The sequence below is a fragment of the Eschscholzia californica genome, unplaced genomic scaffold (assembly GCF_041429995.1).
Source record: "Eschscholzia californica isolate CP2 unplaced genomic scaffold, dmEscCali1.0.p SCAF_4, whole genome shotgun sequence".
Lineage (NCBI taxonomy): Eukaryota > Viridiplantae > Streptophyta > Magnoliopsida > Ranunculales > Papaveraceae > Eschscholzia > Eschscholzia californica.
Genome location: NW_028238461.1, coordinates 23,789,923 through 23,806,501, shown reverse-complemented (window position 1 = coordinate 23,806,501; position 16,579 = coordinate 23,789,923). Strand labels below are relative to the sequence as shown.

General features: G+C 37.3%; 1 long non-coding RNA gene across 1 annotated transcript; it reads right to left on the bottom strand.

Annotated features, from left to right (window-relative positions):
- Positions 1-5,374: 5,374 nt before the first annotated feature.
- LOC147543776 (uncharacterized) lies at positions 5,375-15,654 on the bottom strand. Its single transcript, XR_015223613.1, has 4 exons — positions 15,177-15,654; positions 15,031-15,103; positions 7,442-7,501; positions 5,375-5,922 (listed from the first exon to the last, which is right to left on the bottom strand). It is a non-coding gene; the product is annotated as an uncharacterized LOC147543776 (long non-coding RNA).
- Between the last annotated feature and the right edge of the window lie 925 nt (positions 15,655-16,579).

Genomic DNA, 16,579 nt, shown 5'->3' with positions numbered 1-16,579 from the left:
TCGGTCTGAAGGAGATGTCCTTCCGAAGGAGTGTCCTTCGACCAAGGTGGCAATGCGATCAATTTGTCAGTTAGGATAACGATGACCACACGTAAAGATCATCCAGTCCGGTCCAATTAGGGGTCGTAATGCTTTGCTAGAAGCCAACTACGATCGTCGGATCAAGGAGTTGATTCGCAGCTAACATAGACCGGATCCTACAACGGGTTACACATAAGAGTGGTAGCTTGATCGGAGAGAATTAACTAGACGGGAACTGGCTAAAGTTGGATGAGATTCAACTGGAAAGGCCGAAAGGGTCTGAATGGAGATTCGGGACAAGATAGAAGGAAGGCTCTTTGGGCCGGCCATGAGATGGCCGACCAGAGTAAGTGGGCCGGCCATATAAGGCCCATGGTGGGCTGCCCTGGCCGGCCACACTTAAGGGGATTATCAAAATACCCTAAAAAGGGTATTTTGGTAATTATCTTTTCTGTGACCCAGAAAATAGAAAACCTAATCTGAATGAGATTCTAATTAGGGTTGGTCTATATATTGGGTCAGTTGAGAACAGAAAAGGGGTGGATTTTTCTCTAAAGAAAAATATACAGCTCTCTCTCTCTCTGAATATACAACTATTGGAGAGAGAGGAATATAGAGAAAAAGTTCCCATTCTATCAATCTAGTCAAGAAGAAGAGTTCTTCTCAACCTTCTAGTAAGTCCTAGCAGTCTGAAAGGAAGGGAGATCAAGTCTATTCACTCGGTGTCTCAAGTAGAGGAGCTACAGTTGGAGCTCTCGATCTTTGCATGCGATTGGAATGGTTCGAGGAAAAACGCGTTAAGGTATTTATCCCTCTCTAGTTCATTGATTAGTTTATGCATGTCGATCCTGGGCAATCTAGTGTTAAACATGAGATGTTTGAGATTCCGCTTACAACGCTAGTTGGTGTATAGGATACACAAAACCCTACAGGTATACGATCCATATAATCCTTCTCCACTGTAGTAGTGGGAGATTGTTTTCCCGAGAGCCTGAAGTGTGGTGCCAAAGGTGTTGACACCGCCTTCGCATTCTGCATCCCGAACCGAGAAACTACTCGTTCGATGTAACCTTTCTGATTCAAGTACAGTTTCTTACTTGACCGCTCTCTCTTAATCTCCATTCCCAGTATCTTCTTTGCAGCGCCCATGTCTTTCATCTCAAACTCTTGACTGAGTTGAGATTTCAACTTATCTATCTCCACCATGCTTCGAGAAGCAATAAGCATGTCATCCACATACAAAAGGAGATAAATAAAGTCACCTTCGCGAAGCTTCTTGATGTATACACAACAATCATAGTCACTTCTGCGAAAACCATGCTTTAGCATGAAAAAATCAAATCGTTTGTACCATTGGCGAGGGGATTGTTTCAATCCGTAAAGAGACTTCCTCAAACGACATACTTGATTTTCTTTGCCCTCAACCTTGTATCCCTGAGGTTGAGCCATATAAATTTCTTCTTCCAAATCTCCGTGCAAGAAGGCGGTTTTCACATCGAGTTGTTCCAGCTCAAGATCACTGTGAGCAACAATACTCAATAGCACCCGAATAGAAGTATGTTTCACGACCGGTGAGAAAATCTCATTGTAGTCGACTCCTTCTTTCTGTGCATAACCCTTGGCCACTAGTCTTGCCTTATACCTTGTACCCTTGATTTCGGAAGAATCCTCTTTCATCTTGTACACCCATTTACAACCAATAACAGACTTACCTTCGGGCAATGGGACAACCTCCCATGTCTGGTTCTTGTGAAGAGACTCCATCTCTTCTTGCATAGCAACCAACCAACTCTCTTTTTCCTCCGCGGTAATAGCTTGTTTGAAGGTGATCGGCTCGTCGTCTTCCACCGAGAGTGCATATTCAACCACATTTGCCTGCCCGTAATGCCTAAGAGGTTTGTCTGACCCTAACCTCTGTACCGGCTTATATAACCGTTTCGGCCTAGTGTGTACCGAAACATCCTGCTGTTGTTGTTGTAAAACTTTTGTACCTTCCCCTTGAACCTCCTCATGATCGGGTTCATCAATTTCCTCATCCTGAGTATTATCCTGATGCTCCACCTGATCATGATTCCTAGAAACCCGTTGGTCTTCGGCTTCTACTTCCACTACTTGAGCTTTAGTAGACCCAACATCACCACAACTAGGCACCGTAACTTTCGCCATAGCTACAATAGATGACTCATCAAACACCACATCTCTGCTGATTACAAACTTTTTGTCTTCCGTACACCATAGCCGATAACCCTTGACTCCTGTAGCATATCCTAAGAAAATTGCCTTCTTTGCTCTATTGTCAAGTTTGTTACCTTTAACATGGTAATAGGCCGTACAACCGAAAACCTTAAGTCTCCCGTAATCTGCATGTTCACCTGACCACACCTCGTAAGGTATGCCGCCATCTAAAGAAGAATGTGGAGACCTGTTCACAATATAACAAGCTGTAGCAACAGATTCTGCCCACCATTCTACGCCTAATCCCGAATTGGAGCGCATACATCTAGCCTTCTCAAGTAGTGTACGGTTCAATCTCTCTTCTCAGACACCTCTGTCACCGAGAAACATTCGTCCGCCTCTTCTGACACATATTCCGCCTCTTGCATCTCTTGTTTCTCCTTGTAGCCTTCGTTCTTTTGCTTCAACTTTCTCTTTGGACAAGCCGCTTTAAAGTGGCCAAGCTCACCACAACTAAAGCACGTTTTCTTGAAAGAGCCTCTAGATTTGGATCTAGATTTCCCGCCCTTTCCCTTTCCCCTTTCATTACTCCTCCCCCTCGTTACAAACAACCCTTGTGCTTGATCCTTGTCTACTCCACCCGATGCCATACTGCTAGTAGCAACCTTACGAAGGTCATCCGCTAATAGCGAATTTCTCGTCTCTTCCATGCTTAGACTATCACCAACAAGCATCAAAGTTTGAACAAGGTTTTCATAGGATTTAGGTAATGAAAGTAACAATATGAGGGCTTGGTCCTCATCCTCAACCTTAACATCAATATCCTTCAAATCTGAGATAATCCTGTCAAACCTATTCACATATTCCTGAATAGAAGAACCCTCTTCCATCCTACATGTGAATAATTTGGATTTTAAGTAGACCCGATTCGTTAAAGTTTTCGTCATGAAACTGCTTTCTAGTTTTAACCACACACTCGCCGCCGTTGTTTCTCCGTCTACTAGGAACACCACGTCCCTCTCAAGACACAACATAATGGTAGCCCGTGCTTCGAGATCTAACTCTTCCCAATCCTCATCTGACATATCTCCTGGTTTCTTTCCCGTCAACGTCTTGTGTAATTTCTGCGAGATTAACAGATTCTTCATCTGCATCCGCCAATAAGAAAAATCGTTTTCCCATTGAACTTCTCTATCTCATATTTCCCTGATTTGACTGTACCACTTCTCGATCCCATCTTATCTTCGTTCAATCTCAACAAGGCTCTGGTACCAATTGTTATAACTAAAAATCGCGGAAGCTATCGAACCTATCCTAGAAATTGATCCGATTATGAAGATTAATCGAAAAGCTAAGCCAAAATCAAATATGCGAACAGAAATTAACGAGGTTCGGCCTAAAGCCTACGTCCTCGGGCGAACAAGAAATCTTTATTGAAGGATATATGAAGACGACTAACACAACCCGCAAGTTCGTCCCAAGATGGTACCGTATAGTAATAACCTTCTATACTAAATCTTCGACGACTGAGAAATTTAACACCGCTCAAAAAACTATGAAAAATTTCTCTCACTCTTGCTCTCTCTCTAGCTCTCTAAAGAAGAGTTGTTGCTTGTGTTGGTGTGTTTACAAAAGCACTCAACCCACCTATTTATATTTAATATAAGCCGGTGGGATTGGGTTGTGCCGACTCCAAATTGAGTATAAAATTGGAAACCAATTTGGCTCCACCAACCGACTTCAATTTGGTTTCCAAAACTGCCTCCAATTGATTTCATCAAACCACCTCTCTTCCAAGCCATGAAACCGCCTCAATCCAAGTCATGAAACCGCCACTTACAGTATAATTACTAGGTATAGCCCGTGCCCATGCCGGTTTTTTTTATCTTATTACAGATCTTGTATAGTTACAACTCAAATCTTATATGCCATAACACATGAAAGTTTCAGGAACAAAAACAGGTTCGTTTAAAGAATAATGTCTAGAATACAATCAAATAAAACACATAGAAATAACTAATGCTTTATCAAACTATGACTATTCTGTTCAACAAAAAAAAAAAAAAACTATGACTATTCAGATGAGTCATCATTATTAAGGTGTTGTTTGTTTTTTTTTTAATGTCTGAATCTGAATTAGCTGAATCTGAATTTGCTGAACTGAATTGGCTGAATCTGAATTTGCTTAATGTTCAGAAGTTAGAATGTTTGTTTTTCTCCGTCTGAATTATTATGTCTGAATTTGTATTTTGACATTAATACCCTTAGAAAGTGAAAATGATAAAAAATATCATGTGGGACCCGTACCCTAGAAACTCTCTTTAATTAGTTTTTTCCTTCTATCCTTTATCATCTGGAGAAACTTTACCTTTTCTCTCTCTCCCTAAAACTCTTTGTTATACTTTTCTATCTTCACTCTTTCTCTCTCTGAAATTCCTTCACCATTGTCTCTAAGAAAAAAGTGGTGGGCAATCCATCTACAGATCTATATTGATACTGTCTCTTAGATAATGGTGGATAAACCAATATAGTTCTTGTATGTTATGAGAAGAAATATTTAACAAAGAGAGGAGGAGCAATAAGAAGTAGCAAGCTTTAATGGTGGCTAATAGTCATCATCTTCAATTTCCCAAAGAAAAACACAAAACCCACTTCTTAATCTATCAGTTCTTCAAGGATATTAGTTTCTGATTTTTTTGGTAATGGTTGATTTGAATCTGATCCGGATCTAGCAATCTTCTTCTTCTTCTTGCTTTCAACTTTCTTCGTGCAGATCTGACGACGGCTTTCCTCGCCGGATCTGGCGATCGTTCTTTGTTTAAACCCTCGCCAGATCCGGTGAGGGTTTCCTCTGTGAACCCTCGCCAGATCTGGTGAGGGTTCAACTAAAGAACCTCGAGTGGCAGATAGGCATAACAGATGATAGTGATGGTGGTCGACGGTGATGGTGGTCGACAGTGATGGTGGTGGACGATGTTATGAAGTAATCTGTGAAAATGAAGAAGAAGATAGAAATGTAATTTCTTAAATATTATGAGGCTATTATTGTCATTTGGGTATTTTCAGTTGGAGGACTATCATTTCCGACTTCTTTTGAAGTCTGAAATTAGTGGGTCATTTTTCAGATATTTCAGACATCTAAATAATTCAGCTAAAATTCAGATCTTACTAATTAACAAAAACAAACAGCACCTAAGTCTTTCTTTGACAATTTAAGTCTTCACCCCATTTGTTTTTTCTTTTTTTTTGTTGAAAAGTCTTCACCCCATTAGGGCTCATTGTCAACTTCAGTACATAGAATCTCATAAAAAAAGATTCAGTACATAGCGAAGGGAAATATTTATCTTGTCCCGATATCCTAAATTATTATTAAAAAATATTATGAATACGTATATAGAATAGGTTATGTCTTTTCATCAGGTCCCTTTACCATATTACACTTGGCTTCATGTATTTCTTTTGGTTTCCGCATCTTCTCATAATCTCGTGTCCAATTCCGAAGAAGGGGTTCCTCATCCATGTTACAAATATTTGCCACCTCTAATACGATTTCGTAGTTCATTCACATTCTTTGCACTCTTAGTAGTTCTTCAATACATTTCTTCTAACGAGTCATTGAAAGAGATTTGTATTCGTATTCGCAACCTCTTCTTCGATGAGAAAAAACACCACAAAAATGTATGGGGTTTTCAAGCATCTCTACTAAGTTTAACTTCCGATATCTGCCTGCAAAAAGAAAGGAATAGTGGTAACTCAATAAAATAGACTTCGCAATATAAACGAATCCATATATTGGAAATCTGAAATATACAAAATCCGAACAAAACGTGTTATCAAAGCTGATTTACACTTAAAACTAATACTACATTTTAGTACATCTATTTACTGAAGTTCACAGAAACATCAAAAAGCATATAGAAAACACAGGTCGATGGTACATATTATATTCATGAAAATATGAGTAGATCATCAATGTAATAATGACTTGTTTCGAATTAAAAAAACAACGATAGGATAACTGCTGCATCTTGAAACTACTCTGATAATGCCAATTCAGCCTAAAATTTCTATTCAAATTATTGAGTGGAAATTGGAAATAATCAAGTCGAGATCTTAGAAAAGGATCGAAAAATTGAGTGCGTTGAACATCTTTGAACGGTTAAACAGAACTAACCTTGATTTGATGTTGAAACAAACAAAACACAAAACTTTTAATCTTAAGATTAACACTAACCAAAGAAGAAATGAGAGAGCGTCCAAATATAACCTTACTGTATAGTAAAATACACGAAACATCAAACCCTCTGGTAAGTTCAACACCAACAACTCCAGCCAACCACATCAATCAAAACATGTAATTTTTTTCCTAATAGAAACATGAGATTAAAATGGAAGAATACTGGTAGATATCAACATATATCAAGATGGGGAATTGTTCCTTGATTGGGTCCAAAAGCGTAACAACAATACCAAGACCATTACACTCCACGAGGAAAATCAATTGTGTTTCATTGTTCTGAGTAGACCTGAAGACTTGGTTTTCATATCATAGGTACTAGTAGAGTACCATTTGAATTTAAAACAGATGTGGATCAATCAGTAAAACAACAACATCATTGGCATCTATGCATTCCTCTGTTCTCAAAACTATATGAGTAGTGGAAATCGATTAGGTATTAAACATAAAAAAAAAAAAAACTAACTTTAGTCGAAGCATAAGAAGAGTACTCCTGATAGGACAAGACTTTCACATGGAGATCACGTTAGATTTTCAAGAAATACAACGCACATGCTAGTTTAGTATTTTGACATTCAAATCTTTACAAATAAGAACTTACTGTGATGGAAACATGTGAATATCAAAACTCCTACTCGTCAAACCAATATGTGTCAGTGAGCAAACTAATATAATAGTTTGTCGACTGTTGAAACAAACGTGACAAATAAAGAGGATCCAAGGCACACCAGATAATCATAACTTTTTGAAGGAAAAAAAACTTGAATTTTTAGTCAACCTCACTCATCAATGGACGAACTCATTTGGTCGGTTCTTTTTCTCTTCAATTTGTTTTGTGCTTTACATTGAGTGTCTGATGCTAAACCCATGAATAAAAGGGCATCAACATATGACTGTGTGATATAATGTTTAAATTAAATCCAAAGGTCGCTTTTGCCTTCGCCACAGTAATTTTTTGTTATCAAAACCAACAAAATTATTTGATCATGAACAAAACAGTAAAATTACCTGTAACCGTTAGCTAATGTCAATTCCAACTTTGTTTCAATGATCCTCATCGACAGTTATCTGAAAAGGAAAAAAAACAGTCAAACAATGATTAAACAAAGGTCAAAAGTCGAATCAATAAGACTTTTCTGAAAAAGATTTCTAAGTAGCATTTCGTATTTCGCATCTTGCCATATACAAAAACTCAAGAATAACGTGGAAGGAAGAGCAGACGAAAATCAACATTAAGAGAAAAGATCTAACGGATCATGGATCGAATTGAATATGTGTGAGCGAGTATATAGGAGACTGGGAAAAAATAAAAGTCAAGAAACGTATCGATCATCGACGAGTTAGTAGATGTATCATGCCCTATAATGACTAAAACAAAAAAGAAAAATTTGACACCCTTTAACAATAAGAGGATTTTATACTGTTTCCAAACATCACAATGATGTGTGTAAGTGTAAGTAGAGTGTTTGTTAAAAGTCAGAGAGAGTGTAAGTGAAGTGTAAGTTTGTTAGTAGAAGGAGAGGAGAGATGAGGGTGCCTATATCATTTGTTATTAGGTTATTATAACCGTTTTCTCTTTCTCTCTCTAGCTAAACTAGCTTCACTGAATCTGTATAAGTATGAGCTACTAGCTCTTGAGATGATTATGAATAACAATTATCTCATTAATCGATCTCTCTCTTTTCTCTCTCTAAAGCTTAGTATGAAATCTCACATGGTATCAGAGCGTCTAGGTTAAGAAAAATTTTTGAAATTCAAGCTTCAATAATGGAGGCCGAGAGTTCAGATCGATCAAATTCATCTTCTTCAATCTCTAAATCTCATTCTCCAGCTTTGAATATCACGAATTATATCTCCGATAAGCTTGATGAATCGAATTTCCTGGTTTGGAAAGATCAATTTGAAGCAATTCTTATCAGCAATGATCTATATGGATTTGTTGATGGATCTGTTACTAAACCAGAGAGTTCGATCATTGATTCAGAAGGAATAAGTTTACCTAATCCTGATTATATCAATTGGAGGAAACAAGATAACTTCGTCAAATCTTGCCTAAAAGCAACTTTTTCGAAGTCAATTTCAGCTGATGTTCTAGGTCTTCAAACATCTCGAGAGATCTGGAATTACTTAGAAACAGTTTATACAGAGGAATTTGAAGCTAAACAAGATCTTCTTCGTCGTCAACTCCAAAATACAAAAAGAGGATCAGCTTCTGTAAGTGAATACCTTCGTAAACTCAAATCTCTTGCTGATTCATTAACTGCTGTTAGAGATAGAGAGATGATTCGAATCATCTTGTCTGGTTTAGGTAAAGAATTTAATCAATTCATAATTACAATTAACAATCGAACAGATAATATTACACTTCCTGAGCTTAGATCTAAGCTTCTTCATCATGAGCAATGGCTTTTGAGTCAAGATCAAGATGATCAATTAGCATATTATGTCAAAACCTCTCAAAATAGAAAACCTAATTCATATTCAAACACAAATTCTTATAGATCAAATCAGTCTGGCTCAAAATTCAACCACAATCAGCCTTCAAGACAATATTCTAACACAAATCCTATGAAATCAAATGATTCTCATATTAGAACACAAAATTCAGCCTCACAGTCGAATTCACATTCAAATATAGTCTCAAATTCGAACACAAATTCATATTCCAACACAAATCGAAATTCAAATACAAATTCAAATTCAAATACAAACTCAAGTCAAAATTTACATAATCAAAAGGCAGTTAACTTTGATTTTTCAAGTATTCCTTGTGGAATCTGTAGAAAGTGGGGTCATCAAGCTTATAAATGTAGATTTCGATATGAACAAGATAAGTATGCTCATCCTCAAGCCTTTGCTGGTTTACACATATCAGAAGATGATAAGATTGATGAGAATAAACAGGAAGAATGTAATATTGCTATTGTTGAAGAATGTTTTACTGCTTCTGTCAAATCCAATTGTGCTTCAGAAGGTACTTGGTTAGCTGATTCAGGAGCTTCTAGCCATATGACCAATAACTCTAAGGTACTGTCTTCATCTCAACCTTATTCAGGTTCTCAATCTGTTCTAGTAGGTAGTGGTAAGTCAATTCCTATTACTAGTTCAGGAGATGTTCAAATACAATCCAATTCTCATGATTTTTGGTTGAAAAACACTTTAGTAGTACCTGAATTAAGAAAGAACCTATTATCTGTATCCAAATTCACCAGAGACAACTAATGTTCAGTGGAGTTCTTTCCATGGGGTTATGATATTAAAGACTTAGCTACTCAAACAATTTTAACAGCTGGTCCTATGCTTAATGATTTATATCCTATTGAATTTGACACTATTATCTCTCATGAAGAAGCATATGTGTCAAGTGTTAAGGGTTCCTTAGTCTTGTGGCACAAAAGACTTGGGCATACATCTAAAGGTATTCTTGAAGCACTTCATAAGTCTGCACAAATTACTCTTGATTCTTCTGAGTCTTTAGGAGTGTGTGAATCATGTCAATTAGGTAAGAGCAAGGCTCAACCTTTTGAACTCTCATCTAGCATTACTCCTACTCCTCTTCATATGATTCATTGTGATATTTGGGGTCCTTCTCCTATCACATCTATTTCAGGAGCAAGGTATTATATTCTATTTGTTGATGACTATAGTAGATATTTTTGGATTTATCCTATGAAGCTTAGGTCTGATAGTCTCAACTAGGGGTGGGAAAACGGTCCGGGAACCCGATATCCGGTCCAATCCGCCCGGACCATTTACACCCGGAACCGATTGCTACCCGAGCCGGGTATACCCGGCCCAATGGCTCGGGCTATATGGGCCGGGACTCGGACAGGAGCTCATATCCGAGTCCCGGCCCGAAATACCCGTCCGAAACCCGTATTGAAGATCCGCCCGCTATAACCCGCCCGTTAACTACCCGAAGGCTGCTACCCAAACACCCTTTTCATACCATATCACCAACACAAGTTTATATGATCCAAAGGTGTGGGACTAAAGAGCTTGAGTTACTTAAAATTTTAGCTTTTACCAAGCATTGTTTTGGGATGCAATAGAAGAGATAGGTAGATATAACTTCCCTCTTGCTTTTTTTATCCTTATCCCAACAATGTGGAACTAATAGATGAAGCTTATTTAAAGTTTTAGACTTTAAAGAAACATGTCTTCCAAAGCAAATGAGGAGGTTATATATAACCTATCTCCTTGCTTCTTTTATTTCTAACTCAAAGGTGTGGGACTAAAAGCTGAAGTTTGCTTAAAGTTTGTTTTGTGATGTTGGCCTTCTTGTGACCTTGACTTACTATGGGGCATGGTCAATAGTAATTGACTATATCAAATGGTCCTAAGACCATGTTTTTTTTCCTCCTAACTTTGATGTATTTTATTTTCAACAAAAAAAAAAACTTGGGTATATTTTGCTAAACAAAATTTTGTAAGACATTATAAATAGTTAATAAACTTTAGTGGTCACGGTCACCATGTCTATTCCGTACTAGCAGTGACTGTAGTGTGTAGTCGGTCATAGCTTGAAACACACGACCTTAAGGCTCTACTTTAAATTCCCCTCGATGACAAAAATTAAAAAATTGCAAAACATTCATTTTATTTAGTGATTAATAAGTAAGAATGGTTGGGATATAGAGTGAGTTGATCTATAGGAGCAGTTCTCTTTACACATGAAGTGTAGAAATTAGAATCCACACATGCATACTATCTAGACTTTGACCCATTTGTCTTCTCAACAAAAATTATTCGAGATATGTAATGGGTCTAATACTCCAGTCGAGTGTTCGGATGTTCCTGGTTGGAGATTTTTTAGAAATAGAGAATTCCTAATGTTTTGAAGTTACTAGACATTTTGCTAAAGAAAGCTAAGTATCTCATAGCCTTTAAATAGGTTTAATTACTTAATAGGACACTTCGATCCTGCTTGGTTAATCATAGAGGGTTGCTTGATCACGATAATTACACACATAATATGGAGAAGAAGAAGAAGAAAATCAGTCTACTCTGTGAGGAAGATAATTATTGGCTTATTAATTCTTCTCCCACTTTCCCTAACTACTATTCTACTACTACTACTACTATAATGGGTTCATCATCATTCTACAACACCACCTCCAAAGAAGACTCCAAGAACTCTTTCATGGTTTTCTTACAGAAAGAACTCCAGCTCATGCCCATAAACATTAATCATCTTCACTCACCATTCTTCCAAGCTTCTAGAGTCAGAGCTATATTATGGTTTCTCAAGTCTCAACGACGATTGAATCTATCCATAGATACAGTGTTCCGTGCTTCGAGTTACTTCTATCGATTTGTCTCTATCAACAACTATAATATGAAATGGGAAGCCGCATTCATGGAGCTACTTGCTGTTGTATGTTTATATATTGCGGCAAAGTTTGGTGAAGTCTCTATCCCTACTTTGCATGAACTCTAGATGGAGGATCTGAATAATTCATTTGAAGTGAGTAGAATTCAAGAGATGGAACTTACTGTATTGAAGGCATTGGAGTGGAGAGTCGGTTGTGTTACGAGTTACTCTTATCTGGAGTTGTTGATCCACCAACTTGATTCTTCTCTTCGATACGATTATCACCAATGCACCATAAGTCACCGAGTTGCTCCTGTGCACTCTACTAGATTCAAAGTTCACCGAGTTCCGGCCATCCACAATCACACTAGCAGCACTCAGATGCAGTCTAGAGGAAATATTTCCATCAAAACTTGAAGCATATCTCTCTGATATCGCCAGTTTCATCCCGCAAGATCAAATGGGGGAAGTTGTCAACTGTTATAATATTATGGAAGAACAAGTAGCTGATCCAAATTACACTTTAATAGCTCGTGGGAGCTCTTACTTACCTTCTAGTCCTGTAACTGTTATGGCAATGGAGGTAACTGATACATACAATTCTCATGTCGGTCTCTTAATCAAGGTATCTGATCCAATATCAAACACAAAAAAGAGAAAGAGGGAAGACAATCAAGATTGATCTTGGACTGAACGACCATTTATCTCATTGTTGTTATTGATATATTTGCAAATGTTGATTTGTTTATAAATGATAAATGTAAGTTTTCATCAAAAAAAAAAAAATATGGTACTATTGAGTTAATGAAAGCCTTGTAGTGAAAACCAAGATATTATATAACTTATTCAATTGTTTCAATATCGTTAATATGTGGTACTAAAGAATGTGGTACTAAAGAATTGCAAGGGTGTTAAATTTTGAAATGCAAGCTTTCTTTTTTAAAGCAAAGTTTGCTTTCTTTATCTTCAACACCATCAATGTGGCACTAAAGTGTTAGTGAAAATTAAAATCTAAGTAAGGAGGAGTAACATTCTACATAGTCCCACATCATTGAGTGAAAAGAAAAAGAGGTTAGAGAATGGTTATTTATACCATCCTTAGTCTAACCCATTAATTGTACATGCATTTAATGTACAAGTTAAAACTTGGTAATTTATAAGGTAAAACTTGTTAATAAAGAGTCAATATTAATATTTTAATTAATCAAAAATTTTTATAAATAATCCGAACCCGTCCAGCCCGTGACCGCCGTGGTCCGATTGGGGTGGCGGGCACGGGCGGGCTGTGGGCATGAGATTGGGGTTAAATGTCCGGCCCGATCCGCCCGACGTTTAATGGTGGGCTACAATTTTTGTTACCCGATCCGCCCGAGCCCGTAAAAAAGAAGCCCGTGGTCGCCCGAACCCGCCCGAATCCCACCCCTAGTCTCAACTGCTTCAAGCAATTCAAGTTGACATTTGAAAAGCTTCTTTCAGCTTCTATTAAGGTCTTTCAAACAGATGGGGCTCCTGAACTTTCTAAAGGAGAGTTTAAGAAGTTTTTAGATGCTAATGGTATTTCTTTAAGATGCTCATGTCCCTATACTCCTCAGCAAAATGGTAGAGCTGAGAGAAAGAACAGGCAAATTACTGAAATGGGGAATACTCTAGCATTTCAAGCTTCTGTACCTAAAGAGTATTGGTTTGAATCATTTGATACAGCCTCCTATATTATAAACAGATTACCATCAAAGGTTCTAGATGGAAAATCTCCTTATGAGGTGTTATTTGGTCATGTGTCTGACTTTTCAATGCTCAAAGTGTTTGGATGTGCTTGCTATCCACACTTAGGAGCTATTAGAGAAGACAAATTGAGTCCCAAGTCTGTGAGATGTGTCTTCTTGGGGTACAGTTCGATTTATAAAGGTTACAAGTGCCTTGATATGAGTACTGGAAGAATATACTTTTCGAGACATGTGGTTTTTGATGAAAGTCTCTTTCCATTTGATAGTGATAAGGATTCTTTATCTTGTCCCAGTTCTCCATCTCAAGTGGTGCTTCCCATTATCACTACAAATGATTCTCCAAGAGATTCAGAAGTATCATCTTCTTCTTCTGCTTCTCAGCCTACTGTTTCTGCCCAAATTCAAGAAGATTCACATTCTTCATCTCATATTGATCCTATTACAGAGAACAGTGATACTTCTTCTTCCTCTTTACCTGTTCAGCCTATTCATACTATGACCACAAGATCAAAAATGGGTATTCATAGACCAAAGTATTTGCCAGACTTTGTTTCTCATTTCTCTGTGTGTCATCCATTACCTCTCTCAAAGCTTATAGTGATTCTGATTGGGTTGGGTGTGTTGACACTAGAAGGTCTACTTCAGGCTATTGTGTATTCCTTGGCTCTACTCCCATTGCCTGGTCTTCTAAGAAGCAACCAACAGTGGCAAGATCGAGTACAGAAGCAGAGTATAAAGCTTTGGCCTTTGCCTCTTCTGAACTTCTTTGGATTTCTTATGTTCTTAATGAATTGGGAATTCATCACTCAGGCACATTTGAACTTTTTTGTGACAACATGGGTGCCAAACATCTTGCTATGAATCCTGTGTTTCATGCTCGAACGAAGCATGTGGAGATAGACTATCATTTTGTTCGAGAATTGGTAGCTTCAGGTGTTCTTCAATTGGAGTTTGTTTCTTCCTCTATGCAGCTTGCTGATGTCTTCACCAAGGGACTTGCTAATCCTTTGTTTCGGTCTCTACTCAGCTCCTTGATGGTGTTTCACTCTACTCCAATCTGATTTCTCTCTGTTCATCAGCTTGAGGGGGAGTGTAAGTGTAAGTAGAGTGTTTGTTAAAAGTCAGAGAGAGTGTAAGTGAAGTGTAAGTTTGTTAGTAGAAGGAGAGGAGAGATGAGGGTGCCTATATCATTTGTTATTAGGTTGTTATAACCGTTTTCTCTTTCTCTCTCTAGCTAAACTAGCTTCACTGAATCTGTATAAGTATGAGCTACTAGCTCTTGAGATGATTATGAATAACAATTCTCTCATTAATCGATCTCTCTCTTTTCTCTCTCTAAAGCTTAGTATGAAATCTCACAATGTGCATAGAGACATTTTCACAAACATGTAATGAACACAATTGTTAGATGATCAATTGACATATTCCATAAGCTATACTCAATCAGAATTCTTATGAATGTAATAGATTAAGAAAATAGAATAAACAATCAAATTACTATAACTTTGAGAGATATAGGTCAATTAATAAATTACAGATTGATAAATTCAAGCAATTACCTAAGTTGAAGCAAAATCAAGGAATTACTTAGGTTCAACCAAAATGAAATTCCAGCTTCAGTGATTCTGCGACCTAATCCAATTACAATAACTTTTAGATTAATAGCTTTGAAACTTATAAATGAAAGAGAAATGGGGAAACAAACCGATTTGCAGATGTATCTGGTTCAGGCGATACGAAGGAAGAAGAAGAAATGAAGGGTTTTCTCAAGTTGGAATCTGAGTTTGAAAATCTATGTGAAGGAAGAAAATAAATGAAGGGTTTTCTGGAAACATTCGTCGGTATGAAATCGTCCAAAATCTTCAATTCACAAGAAGAGTCGTTAGTTATGAAAACATTTAATCCATGATTTACCATGACGCAGACATCTAATTAGAAGATACATATTTTTTTTTTTGGGAGAAGAAGATACAGAATTGGACGATTGTGATTTTCCACGACGTTTGTCCTACTTAGTAACGCACGGATTTATGAGGAGAGATGCGTTAGGGGTTTGGGTAAAAGATGAGGTGATGAGACTGTGACATGAATGTGAAGAAGAAGAAGAGTTTGGGGGAAAACAGAAAGAAGAGGAATCGAGTGGGGGGAGGTGAAGAGTTTTGGGGTCTCATTCATTTGGAAATAAAATCGCGATTAAAAGAGGATGGTTGTCAAAGAGCAGGTTGCCCAAGTCACCGTCCAACTCAGCAATAAGACCATTAATTTTGTCCCAGTCAGCTTGTCCTAGTCACAACCTTTCTGTTTTGTTATATAGACTAGGTATAGCCCGTGCCCTAAGGGCACGGGCAGTTGTGTGGCGAATATGTACTACTTTGATTGTTTAACCTATATTTTTCTTCAGTGTTGAGCCATGAACTATAAACAATGTCTCTTCATCTTAACATTTGTTTCTCACACAAAGAAAATAAAGAGAAGACTTTTCTAGTTCTTTCACTAATATGGAATTAAATTGGGTTAGAAATAGTGCGTCCATCAATTTCACCAAAAGTTCTCAACCGTATTCATGTTGTTTGTGCACAAACGCAACTACAACTAATTTAAAATCTTCAGAAAAAAAAAAATGTCATGAAGAACGAGGGTTAGAAAAGTTGAAAACAAATGATTTGTTGTAAATTGGTCGTACCAAATTTCTTGAAATTTCAATACTTGCACAAAGAACAATGCCATAATAAAATTTGCAGAATATTTAACAACTAAAATAAACAACAAAAACAACAATGAAATTCCTGGTCTTTAAATTCGTAGATCAGTTAGTTAAGTTAGTGTCAATAGTAACTTGGTTTATACACAACTCTCCTCCTATATATGAGCTTTTCTTCTCCTGCTTTTCACCATAAACACCTTTCATCGAACACTTCTCGGTTTGGCGAGGTTTGGAACTTTCCGCCAAGCACTTTTGTATTTCATTTTGTTTTGAGTTCTGCTCCAGAGTGGGCGAAACCTTTCAACATGTAATTGTTATATTCTTCATGTGTTTTCTCCTGTGAACATTGGGTAAGAATTACCTGTAAGTATATTGAACAAAGAACACATAAACAACAAATTCTA